A 12,996-nucleotide genomic window follows, 5' to 3' on the forward strand; every position below is an offset into this window, starting at 1 on the left:
TGCACAACATTTACAGCCCTGAGGCACTTATGGCAGCAGATAATGAGATCTGATGTCATAAGTGCCCACAACTACCAGAAGGCACTCCCAAAAGCACGGACCCTAAAGCATGGTATGCAAAAAAGAGAGGGGAGAAGCATTCTAAGAGGAAGATTATGAATGCCAAGCTAGTCATCGATAGCAGGGCACCAGCCACTGTGCACTTTGGCACTTCTCATTCATTTCAATGAGACATGCACATGAGAATGAACCCATATTTCATGCTCTTTAGCTATGTACATACAATCAGAGTGATCAGTGCTCTGGGTCTTAACCTTGTATTTAATGATGTCATATATTGCTAGCTTCAACCACAAGGAAAAATAATAAGTTAGAAACAGGCTAGAAAGGGTGTGTATATTTATTTTAATCCTACTCACGCATGCACGGACCCCTAGATGAATAACAATCTCATTATTGTCACAGGCCAGGTTGTTGTTGTTGTTGTTGTTGTTGTTGAGTCAAGCATCCAATTAACAAACAAAAGACTAATCAACAAAACGAGACTTCTACATAGCCTTGATAACTATGGTAACATATCAACAGAAAATATTCTATAATATTTGAAAACAAAGTTGCAGATGTCAATATATGAACTGCAGGCCAATCTTCACTAGGACTGTGAAGCCCTTTAAGTCAATGGAACATAGGTCCACTATTGTAAATGGCTACGCAACTGTGAGCTGCAAGCACCGCCAGCAACCATTTTAGGTCCACTGCCACTAATGGTAGCAGTGCCAGCGGCCTGCTGCTGCAGCTGGCTAACTCCAGCTGCGAAGATAAATCAGCAGTGGGAGCAGGGGTGGCAAGGGGTGGGCAGAATCCGGGAGGGAACAATAGAGTTTCTGGTTGGGGAGGGGGGCTGGTGGGAGGTGAAATAGAAGGAGGGGTTGAAAACAGAAGCACCAGGATGTGCGAGATCCTACCCCTGTTCCCTACCCCCAGCTGGTGCAGATCAATTAGGGGAGCAGAGACATGCCCCAGGGTAAGGGAGGCCTCTGGACTGCCTCCTCCCCATAGGATACAGCACACACTCCATTTGAATGGCTGCAAGAGTTGGAATTGGTTTGTTATTCACTCTATAAAAACTAATAGTTACTAATAAAGTTTTGTTACGAACAGAATGTTTTCTATCCAATATTTTATGGCCACATCCCACTGGTCTCCAAAACAATGATAATGAACAGGCATAAATTTGAGCTAGATTCTATTGTTTGTTTTTGGAAGCCTGTGTTAAGTTTACCAAAAAATAACTTGGTTATTATAATAAACATTTGCTCATCAACATCTGTAATGCAACAATGCCAAGATTAACAGACCAATCCAAACATAGCACGTGGCTGGCATAGGTCCAAGGAGACCCATAGGCAAATGGGCCGCTACCAGAAGGAGGGGTTTCTTACCTCCTGCTGCCTGCCTGATCGCCCTCCCACAACCATTGGAGGCAGTGTGTGCTCCATCAGCATCGGTTCCAAGAGTGAGGGACAGGATTGGGCAGTAAGGCTATTCACAAGGTCCTCCATGCATATATTCCAAATGCACTGAGAGAAAAGTGACACCTTTACTTGCCACCAGAAGCTAAACGTCCCAGGGGAAGGGAATACAGCTAAAGGGAGGGTAGTCCTTATGGGGGAATGTGCTATCTACAATAACCATGATGTGGAGTTGTAGGTGAACCACCAGAAATGCAATTGCTCCCATGAAAATGTTCAATCACCTTTTGCATTTGCCTTTGGACCAGGTCAAGCAATACTTCTGACCTGGCCCATGTGAGATGTCTCCCCTGGAACCAAACAACCAGACAATCTGGACACAAGTAGGCTCATTAGAGTTTTATATGCAGGTATGTTGAAATCTGACAGTGTGCCAGGGGAGTAAGTCTGCTTTCCCCTCCATGCATATGGACCAGATGGGAATCATGGAGAAACCATGATTTTTGCTCTCCTACAGCATTATGTAGAGCATCTTGTTGCTCACATAGAAGAATATGCCATTTGGAAGGCTGCAAAGACTATATACTGAGATCTGAAGGCTGTATACTGAGATCTGAGAAACTCAAAAATGTCACCCTGAACCTTCCACATGTTTCCCTCATCCTTGCAACTAAAAGGAGTTGCTTCCTTTTTTCTGCCCTTGCCGTGATCATTTGACCCATATGTTTGAACACCGTTCCACCTGACGGTCATCTTCATGACAAACATGAGACAATTTAATTTCTCATTCCTTGGACCCTGCCTAGTCTAGTCTGTAACCAGAATAAAAAGGCACTGGAGGAGTGGGAGAACGTATGTCTTTTCTCTGGCAAACACATTTAGAGTTATGACTCAGAGCACTGAGGGATCCATAAAAGTAAACTTATCTTGCCAATTATATGAAAATGGACACTAATCTTCATTTTTGAAACTTCCTGCTGGAAGGAGCAGGAAGAGATTCCCCAGCAGCAACAGAAAAGCCCACTGGAATTGGAAGGTGGGAAGTTAATTCCAAAGAGAAGACTTAACAAAGCTGTGCTGTTCTAAAACTTTGCAGTGATCATGTCAGGTCATTCTCAGAAGACCATTTCCAAATAGAATACATAATGAATAAAATACTGAGCTTATTGCACTATCAATTCAAAAGTCACCTGTTTATACTTAAAGACCCCTGAATTCTCACTGGGTTGCCCACTCCCCCTTGTTAAGTTAATGTGAGGAAATAAGAACATAATGATACCTTGTATCCAGCTCAGGGTTGTTTCTGGTGTTTCTACATGCGCGCACACACCACTTTCCAGAAATGCTTAGACATACCAGTTATGTTTGATGTGACATGGTTATGCATTTCCCTATCCAGCCAAGGGGGCTGAGAGGGGTCATAGCTCACTTATAGAACACACGCTTCACATTCAAAAGACCTCAGGTTCCCCCTGCTCACATCTCCAGTTTAAAAAAGCTTCAGATTTCAGGGATGGAAAAGACTTTTGCTGAAGACTTTTGTTGGAGTGTTCTGCCAGATTCCCACTCCAAGCCTCATTTAGGGATCTTATGCCCACTCTAAGCTAATTAGCTCCCCTTTCGTTCCCCAACAATGGCCCCAGTTCTCTACAGCAGCACTGCTAGACTCCACCACCAGGGTAGCTTGCCTGTTTAAACTGCAGGGACCCAGTTCCTAAGGCAGCAGTCCTTCCCAGTATAGCAGCAGACCTCAGCTCTCTGCAGCCTGTTCGATCAATGAGAGTAGCCAAATCAGAGTCCAGAGCCAATAAGCCAAGTCACAGTCCAAGGTCAGATTCCAGGTAGTTAGTCAAATCAGTCAGAGTATCCAAGTCAAAGTCCAAAGTCAATAAGCCAAATCACAGTCCAAGGTTGGATTCCAAAGTCAGTCAGTCTCCTCTCCTACCTGCACTCCTTCTACAAACCACCAACCCTTCCTGCCTCAGGTACTCCTTATATCCCTGAGGGCCCTATTGCCTTCAAGTGGCTGCAGCTGTGCAGCACACTCTGCTGGATGCCAAGGCCTTACCCTTAAAGGGGCCACTGCTGACACCACATCTACCCCCTTGCCAGATCTTCCGCGATTCCAATACATGGAGTAAGAAAACGCTTGCTGGAGTAAGAAAAAACTTTTGTTGGAGTACCACTTACAAAGCACAAAATACTGTGCTAGATATAACACTGACTTAGGACCAAGCTGCATATTGCTTTTAGGGTCCAATCTTACTGGAGCCTTGCGCTGCTGGAATTAAGAGTCTCAGCAGAGCAAAATCTGTTACAGTGACATGAAAGCTGAGCCACTGTTGCAAGCTGCTCGGCTACTATGGTAAACAGCAAGATGTGTAGTACATGCGGCAGTGGCTCCATAAGATGGTGGCTGAGTAACAGAATATGACCCTGCCGACAGAAACACTCAAGCTTGGAATCTCAATTTACACAAGCTCTGTTCAAACATAAAGACAGAAGACAAGAGGCTGGAAGTGAGACCTTTAATTGTGTTCCAGATCATTTCCTGCAGGTCTGGACTCCTCCAGCTGCAGTGAGGAACTGGGACTGCTGAGACTTCCTGCCTCAAAGTTCCCTGTTGCCTTTCTCAATGGCTCTCCCCTCGATTATCATCAAGAATATTTATAATACCACTTTTCAACAAGCGTAGTTCACAAAGTGGTTTACATAGTGAAATATTCCATCAATAAATGGTTCCCTGATCGCAAAAGGCTCACAATCTAAAGAAACAAAAATACAGAAGAGACACCAGCAACAGCCACTGAAAAAGATGCCATGCTTTGGTGAAGAAGGACAGTTGCTCTCCCCCTTCTAAACATAAGTGGGCACCACTTTAAAAGGTGCCTCTTTGCCCATTTAGCAGGGTTAAATCCTGATTGTTCCACATGAGTTCTCCTACTCATGATATAGGCAAAAACTGTAAGCCTGATTATTGAAAAAAGAGGCAAAAAATCCTTTCAACACTATCCTTTGAATTTAGACCAAAAAAGAGAAAGTGGATCATAAAGTTTTGGGAGCAGTTGCAGACCTCCCATTATGTCTGATGGGGCAAATACCCAGGGCACGAGCCTCTAGGACCCCGCAGAAGCTTCTCTGAGGCTCCTGATGGGGTCAGAAACTGTGCTTCTGGTTTCCTGGAAGCACAATTTATAGTGTTGGGGAAATCTCAAGGAGTTTCCCTGAAGAAGGCATGGGTTGTGTGAGGCTCTGTGAGCCTCAGTGAGCGGGAGGGGGCTGATTTACACAGGTGACAGCCAATAGGGGAGCACCATTGTGGACCTTTGCCCTGGGGCACAGGGCTGGGGAGGTCCACCACTGTTTGGGAGGATGACCAGCAGAGCTCCACCCTTTCTAGGTAAAGGACAGGTGATCATCAGGAAGTCTGAGATCAAAACAGAATGAACCACTCTTAACCCACATTCTTACATATAACTCAGACCACCAAAGGGAACGGCAGAACAATTAAAAGACTTAAAAAGTTACCATCTGGAGCCTTGACTTTGGTAAATAAGATGCATCATGTTGGGAACAATGTTCCTGTTCTCAAAGAATGGAATATTTCAGCTGTTCTTTATTAACATGCCATGCATATAAAAAGACTCTTCCTGATGCATATAAATAAAAACACTTCTCCATCCCATAATGCTGTACGCATGTAGAACAAAACTTAATATGCAAGAGGTGGATTTTTTCATTTACATACACTCAAGGGATTGAACAATGAATACAATGTGTCATGATTCAGCTTATGGAGAAACAAACTCAGCTATCCTGGGGGAGGGGTGTTGGTGGCCTGGGTCCTTCCCCATGGGACCCAGCAGACCTCCACAAGAAGAGGGATTTATGTATTCTCAAAGCCACACCAGTTAAGAAGTAGAACCCACATATTTTCACATTTGTTCATGGCTATGTGTTCATTTATTCTCATGGCAGCCCCTCTCTAGGGTGCATCTGAATCACTTCAAGGGTGCAACATTTGGTTGCTTAAAAACAAGGTTGATGCACATTCTCACTTAGCCCCTCTGCTGCATAAATTGGCCAACTAGCAGCCCCTGAGTCCAAACAGATGTTTTGTTGTTTAGGCCAATGAGGTTTATTCAGTGCGTGTTTATCTTTTAAAAGGGAATTTTGAGAGTTCATTTTGACTCGGGATCCAGCCTTTTTTTGGATCTAGATCGTCTCACGTAGCTGAAGTAAAACTTGATAGTGATATGAAGAGATTCCTCCTCCCTTTGGAAATGGAAAGCAAGCCTGAAGACATGTGGGAATCACATTCATTCATTGGAAACTGTTCAGCAACTCACATTTTTCCTAAGAAATTATTGATGTGAATCAATAGTTCTGGACATTTTGATTTCCCTTCCAGCAATAATGCGAACATATCACTGGACTATCAACTTCCATTTAATACATAAATATATGTATATTTAAATTATCTAGAAATAATTTCCATTCAAAACAACAGAATCTATTTCCAGGTAAAAGATTGCTTTCAGATACTATCTCTTCTGAGAAAATCACCTGTCCAAGGGAGAGGCACTCTGTTAAATTAGTGCTCAGTATAGTGCTGTGCAGCTCAGTAGCTGAGTCATGTCCCTTTCCTTTACAGGAGGCTCTCCTATTCTAAGTGGTCAAAAGAATCAAGCAGAGGGAGCTAGATGGGGGTATAAATATGGAGCAGGCTTGCAAGAGAGCCCCAAAGATGAAGCATCCTGGTGACAAAGCATCGAAGTAAACAGGAAACAAACATGGAAGTTTAGCATCTGTGTAAGCTGAGCAGCAGAGTGAGGAGGTCAGGGTGCTAACATTCTCCCTTCTCCAAACCAAGCTTTCTACAATAAAATACAGGAATGAAATACAAAATAAAACTTGTCTTTCCAAGTAAACAACACCCCAATCCTAACTCACTTTCCACACTACAATGCAGCAGCGCTGGAACGGCCTCCATTGTATCCAGTGCAGGATAAGAAATCTCATTGGGTTAAGGAGATATTTGTCCACTTCCCCCAGGAAGCTTCTACGGGGCTACTTGGGCCTGTGTCAGCAAAATCGCTGGTGCAAGTCCAAGCATCCTCAGGTCAGGGAAGCAGGTCCAGGAAGACAGGATAGGGTGTGAGATAGCCCTGCTGATCCTACCCCCTTCCTGAGCCTGATCCACTTCCTCTCTGTCCGCTGCCCCATTAACCCCCTCCCTGCCTCCATTCCACCTCCTCTTCCTGCTCCTCTGCCACCCAGCGTGGGTCTTACCCAGCATATGTGGGTCCTGCACTGGCAGCGGTAGGCTGGCACAGGCCTTCCCGCCAGTGCCATGATTGCCAGTGCTGTCACAGCATGCTATACAGCACATTTGTGACAGTGTGTGTGTTCGTTCTGCTGGCGCTACCCCGGTTAAGATTGCAGTGTAAATTTTTAAAGACACAGGATGATTGCTTACAGGAATAATGTCTCCAAACAAATTAGGAAATATAGCAAATAAAGGTCTTAAAGGTGAAGGTTAAATGTACTTCAAAAGAAAAATATAAATGACAACATAAATGTAAGAACTAAAAATGAGGTTAATAGTTAACATTGTAAATTGGCAACCCTGAGATTAACATCTTTTAGGAATGATAAAAACAGTTAACAAATAGAAGTTAGGAAGTTAAGGTAAAATGAGAAAAAAACATTGGCAGTTTAAACTGAGCAATCCAGAAAGTTTCTATTTAGCTTAGTCAAAGTTGTTCGCGTTATCAAATACAGTTTTATTTTCTTCTCAGCGGGGGTAGGAGGGATGTCACCAATGGGGGTTCAAGAAGACTAATTGAACATGGGCCTGAGTGCCTTTCCTACTGGGCAAAACCACAATCTGAGAATACTAAAGCACAATTACTGCCAAAAATAAACTAAATTAGTCTCATTTCGCAGAACCAGTCCAGCTGTGCTAGGGAACATCAAGATAACCAGCCATTTCAAAGGTCAGAAGGCCTAGACATTAGCTTGTTGACGTCAGGTCTTCATCAGTTCATAACCGCATCCTTGGTCATCTCACAACTGGACCCTAAATGCATGCCTTAGGTGAAGTTGTACCTAAACCACATCCTGACCTTAGGTTGGAACAATGTTAATGTCTGAAGTGGATTAAAGTTCCTCTCTAAGTACAAAATGTTTCATATCTGACATAGTTCTTCTAGCTTCCATTTTAAAACCTACCCTCCATTTTGAGAAAAGCGAATAATACAACTGCATAGCATAGTTATGCCAACACCTTACTTCGGCTAAAATGACTTCTCTGAATCATTTCCATGCCCCCTAGCTGTCATCACTGATCTGGCTAGGGTCGGGCAGGCATGTGGTCATAGCTTGCAGGGAGGCAAGGAGCAGGAATATTTCAACATAGTAGAAGGAATATTTCAACTTATAGAATACTGGAATGTCAGCAAAAAGACTAGAAACCTGGCCCCTGACAACAAGTTTTCAATGTGGAGAGTACTCTTTGTATGAATAAACATTCCATCAAGTGAGCACCAGCTACACCCCGAAGTGATCCAGCCCTGGCACAGGTTTACAAATCTCATGAGGACCATGTAGGTCACACAACCAGAATCACACTACATGCATTTCTATGTTCCCCCAAGGTGGCTCTTCTACGTATTCCCAGTTGTGTTTGCCCTCTCCCCAGTGCTTTTCCAAACTCAAGGGACCCCCCTCCTGCAAAAGGGACCTCCCTTTTTCTTTTTAAAGGGATATTGGGGCTACCATTATATCATCTGCATATAGCCCAAAGACTCAGGGTAATCCCCAGCCCAGCCCCACAAGCCATTGCCATATGTCAGGTATCCTTCAATATCAATACTTTTAATAAGCCAAAACTCAGTGGCACATGCTTTGTCATTCAGGAAGCCCCAGCTGAACAGCCATGATTAGACGGGCTTTCCAAAGATGAAGCAATGCAAATAAGATGACTCCCCTTTCTGGTACATTAAAAAGGACACAAACCTGGCACATAACATTAAAATACTGGCTGTATAGGCTTGGCCTGCCCCCCCTCTCTCTGGTGTTTCCTAGGCTCATCAGTATATTAAATTAGATATACAATTAATTAACTTGGATCTTTGTTCAACTTAATTGTTTTGACCAACAAGGATTATACTAACCATCTGCCTCATTTTCCAGCCAGAGCTATCTGTCCTCTGTAATTATCCAAAGACCTTTCCTATGCTGAAAACTGTTAAATCCTATTTATATAACATATATTCCCATTAAAGTAATGCGCTTATTCATAATCAACTCCTAGTACCATGTCACATTATTTGAAAATTCTACCACCATTATGTACTTGAAAGCATTTATAACCTACTTTATCAATATTGAGTTGCATCTGTCTAGTTACTTTACAAAAATACTCCAGAATTCATTGCAGATCAATTTGGAGTTCTTCCAAAACAAAGCAAATGAACATGGGGCCTTTTGGGGGCTAATTTTACACTCTGAGAAATACCCTTCCCCCTCCATTCACACCAGCCTTCCCCATCTTCCAAAGTCCTACCTGACCATCCTCATCCCTGAAACACACACCCCCCTCCCTTTGCTAACCTTTCAAGCAACTGCAATAGCCCAAGGGAGATTACCTCTCTTATATTTCCCCAAATTTTTCATCCTGGTATGCAGATCCCCAGCATATTAGAGCAGTGATTTTCAACCTTTTTCATCTTGTGGCACACTGACAAGGTACTACAATTGTCAAGGCACACTATCAGTCTTTTGACAATTGACAAGGCACACCATGCTGTTGGTGGGGGGCACACAACCCCTAATGGCCCTGTCCCAAACTCCCGCAGCACACCTGCAGACCATTCACAGCACACCAGTGTGTCATAGCACAGTGGTTGAAAATGGCTGCACTAGAGCAACAATCAGAGATGGAGGCAAGGACGTAAGCAGATTGAGGGTACTTTTTATCATATGTAGTGGACTTGTGAAAAAGCCAAGATATACTGGAAAATGATACAAAAAATGTTTCAAGAGATATTTAATGTTGTAATACCATTCAAACCGGAAATATCCCTCTTAAATATAGTATCAGAAATTAAAGACTTACAAAAGAAATATCTGATTGTACAGATTAATACAGTGGCGAGAATATTGTATGCACAATTATGGAAATCTACAGATATTCCTAATAGAGAAAAGTTAATAGATAAGATTTATGAAATGGCGGAAATGGATGTATTAACAGAAAGAATGAAAGATAAAGATTTAGATAAAATAAGAAGATACTGGAAGCCATTGTATGATTGGATAGATGATAGTATTGGATAAACATTATAGATCGAGTAGATTAAGTACTTTAATATTATATGCGGTGACAATTTATATGGATGAGTTTGTGCTTAGTTTTAATCTATTGTATAAATTATGTTTTAAAATGCATTTTGTGACCCAATGGCCAATATCCTGTTGTGTTGTGTAACCTGCGTAACCCTATACCTAAGTTTATCCCATATTCCTGTCCCGTATCTGTAATAAATAAATAAAAATTTATTTTTTTTTAAAAAGAGATGGCGGCAAGGGACAAACCTCCTTCCTGAGTTTTTCTGCTGCTGTTTCCGTCACCACCTGACAAAATTTTTGAAAGAGCGACAGCATGCAAGCTAGAACTATACAGTGACAGAGGGTGTAGATAGATATGTATTCCCACCATTAGGAGGAGCTGTTACCTATTCAACTCCAAATTTAATGGCTTGAGGGCTGCAGTCTCCTACTTTGGTTAGACTTCTCATTACCTTCTTTTCCTTTCTTCTTGTTTTTTGTTTCCCTGCCCAAGTGGCCTTGATCAGTTGCTTCTCATGTTGTGTGTGTGTGTGTGTGTGTGTGTGTGAGAGAGAGAGAGAGAGAGAGAGAGCGGAAGGTCCCCTCAGAAACTGCCATGACAGACTGTCTCATATGGGAGGAGGCAGTCCATCAGATCATAAACTGTAAAGGGTTTTCAAAGTCAAAACCAGCACCTTGAACTACACCAGGACATAAATTAGCAGCCAGTGCAGCCACAGGACCAGCCATTTGACAGCCCTTCGAGTTATTTTCTGAGCCTGACTTGGAAGAACTTTGCTCGCAACCCTAATTTTCATCAACACTGAAACTATCCTTTCCCTGCCATTTGCAGTTGCAGCTCTAAGGCATGGGAAGAGAGCTAGCTGCTCCATAGGAGAGAGAACTTGTTGAAGACACTGTAGGAACATGCAGGATCAAAAAACTGTCATCCCATCAGAAGGTTGGAGAGTAAATAGTGATTTGGCAGTCACTTGTGTATTAAATGGCATGACACCAAGAACTACAGACATTCTTAACATGAGATATGGAGCAGGAGTGAACTTCCCATATCAGGTGATGTGGAAACATTTCTAAGACAGATCCAGCATAATTAGACCTGTTTTATTGCACTGTAATATTTCAAGAACCTGCATCTGACAAATGTTAACACAGTAAATTTTACTGGCAAGCAAGATCACAGAAATTACAAATCTACAGCGAATACTGATAGACAGCAAGTACTAAATTGGCCAACATTTTTTTTTAATCTCTTTGCCATATTTATTCCCTGCCTTTCCCCTCCTAATCAGGAAACACTTAAGGCAGCTAACAATGCCATGAAAATACCACATGGGCTTGTGGGTAATCAGAATCTCTTCAAAGCTGGCACAAAAAAAAATGGCGCTAATCCAGGAGCTTGCTGACAAATTTAATTTCCCATGGAGTACTTCAAAGGTTGTAAGAAAACAATTGCTAACAGGGGAAAAAATGTCAGCAGCCTACCTGGAACTGAGCCCCAGGGTGGCACACCTTCCAGCTACACTGCTGGGTGTGGCCTCTTAGGCATTGGTGTAGTTGTACTGGCATCCAAGACCACATACCACATCCTATTCAACTCAGAACAGCATTTCTGATGTATAGGATTGGGCTGTACAACTCATATGGTTAATGAACTAATCAGGCAACAGCCCAAGAATCTAAAAAACAAGAAAAACAGCAGAATGATCAACATAACAAGGCAGACATATAGAGTCAGTTCTTGCTATATGCTAGGATTAAGTTCCTGGAAAACCTAGTGCATACTGAAATAGCAGATACTGAATCATTGAGCCCTTGGGGAAAATGGGGTTAGGTTCCAAGGGACTCTGTTCACCATACACTTGATGACTTTTATGAACTTGAATCTTAATTTGAAGTCTGTGGGGCTGGGCAATAGAGAGGGCTCATTAACATCTCCAATATGAGATTCTTCCTCTGTGCTGGATATCCCTCGATGTGTTGCAAGTTGTGGTGGTGGTGATTTCTCGGTGCTGGCTATCCCTCAGCTTGTTGAAAGCTGAGGACCCAATAATGAGGTCTCGGAGTTCAGCAATGGGGAGGAGTTTACTTCACCTTTCCTCCTCCACCACCTGTCTATTGGTTCCTTCCCTTGGCTTCCCAGGCCCAGAGCAGTCCTCAGGTAGCCTTTCGGAGACCATCATCAGCCTCTGATCATTTCCAGGGTTGTGAAATTTCAGCTGGAGTCCCTAAGATGGTGCCCAAAATGTGTCTGACAATTCTCCATGGGCGAGTACCAATGCCTGTTTGATGTGGTGTGGTTTTTTTGTTGGCAACCTTCAGTCTCGAAAGACTATGATATCGCGCTCTGAATGGTGGTTCTGGAACAGCGTCTAGTGTGGCTGAAAAGGCCAATTTAGGAGTGACAATCCCTTCCACACCGGGAGCAAGTGCAGTCTGTCCCTGGTCTGTGTCCCTAGCTATGGGCCTTCCTTCTTTGGCTCTTTGCCTCAGACTGTTGGCCAAGTGTCTCTTCAAACTGGGAAAGGCCATGCTGCACAGCCTGCCTCCAAGCGGGCCGCTCAGAGGCCAGGGTTTCCCACTTGTTGAGGTCCACTCCTAAGGCCTTCAGATCCCTCTTGCAGATGTCCTTGTATCGCAGCTGTGGTCTACCTGTAGGGCGCTTTCCTTGCATGAGTTCTCCATAGAGGAGATCCTTTGGGATCCGGCCATCATCCATTCTTACAACATGACTGAGCCAACGCAGGCGTCTCTGTTTCAGCAGTGCATACATGCTAGGGATTTCAGCTCGTTCCAGGACTGTGTTGTTTGGAACTTTGTCCTGCCAGGTGATGCTGAGGATGCATCGGAGGCAGCGCATGTGGAAAGCGTTCAGTTTCCTCTCCTGTTGTGAGCGAAGAGTCCATGACTCGCTGCAGTACAGAAGTGTACTCAGGACGCAAGCTCTGTAGACCTGGATCTTGGTATGTTCCGTCAGCTTCTTGTTGGACCAGACTCTCTTTGTGAGTCTGGAAAACATGGTAGCTGCTTTACCGATGCGCTTGTTTCGCTCAGTATCGACAGAAAGAGTGTCGGAGATCATTGAGCCAAGGTACACAAAGTCATGGACAACCTCCAGTTCATGCGCAGAGATTGTAATGCAGGGAGGTGAGTCCACATCCTGAACCATGAC

The sequence above is a fragment of the Tiliqua scincoides genome, chromosome 1, assembly GCF_035046505.1.
Source record: "Tiliqua scincoides isolate rTilSci1 chromosome 1, rTilSci1.hap2, whole genome shotgun sequence".
NCBI classification, from domain to species: Eukaryota; Metazoa; Chordata; class Lepidosauria; order Squamata; family Scincidae; genus Tiliqua; species Tiliqua scincoides.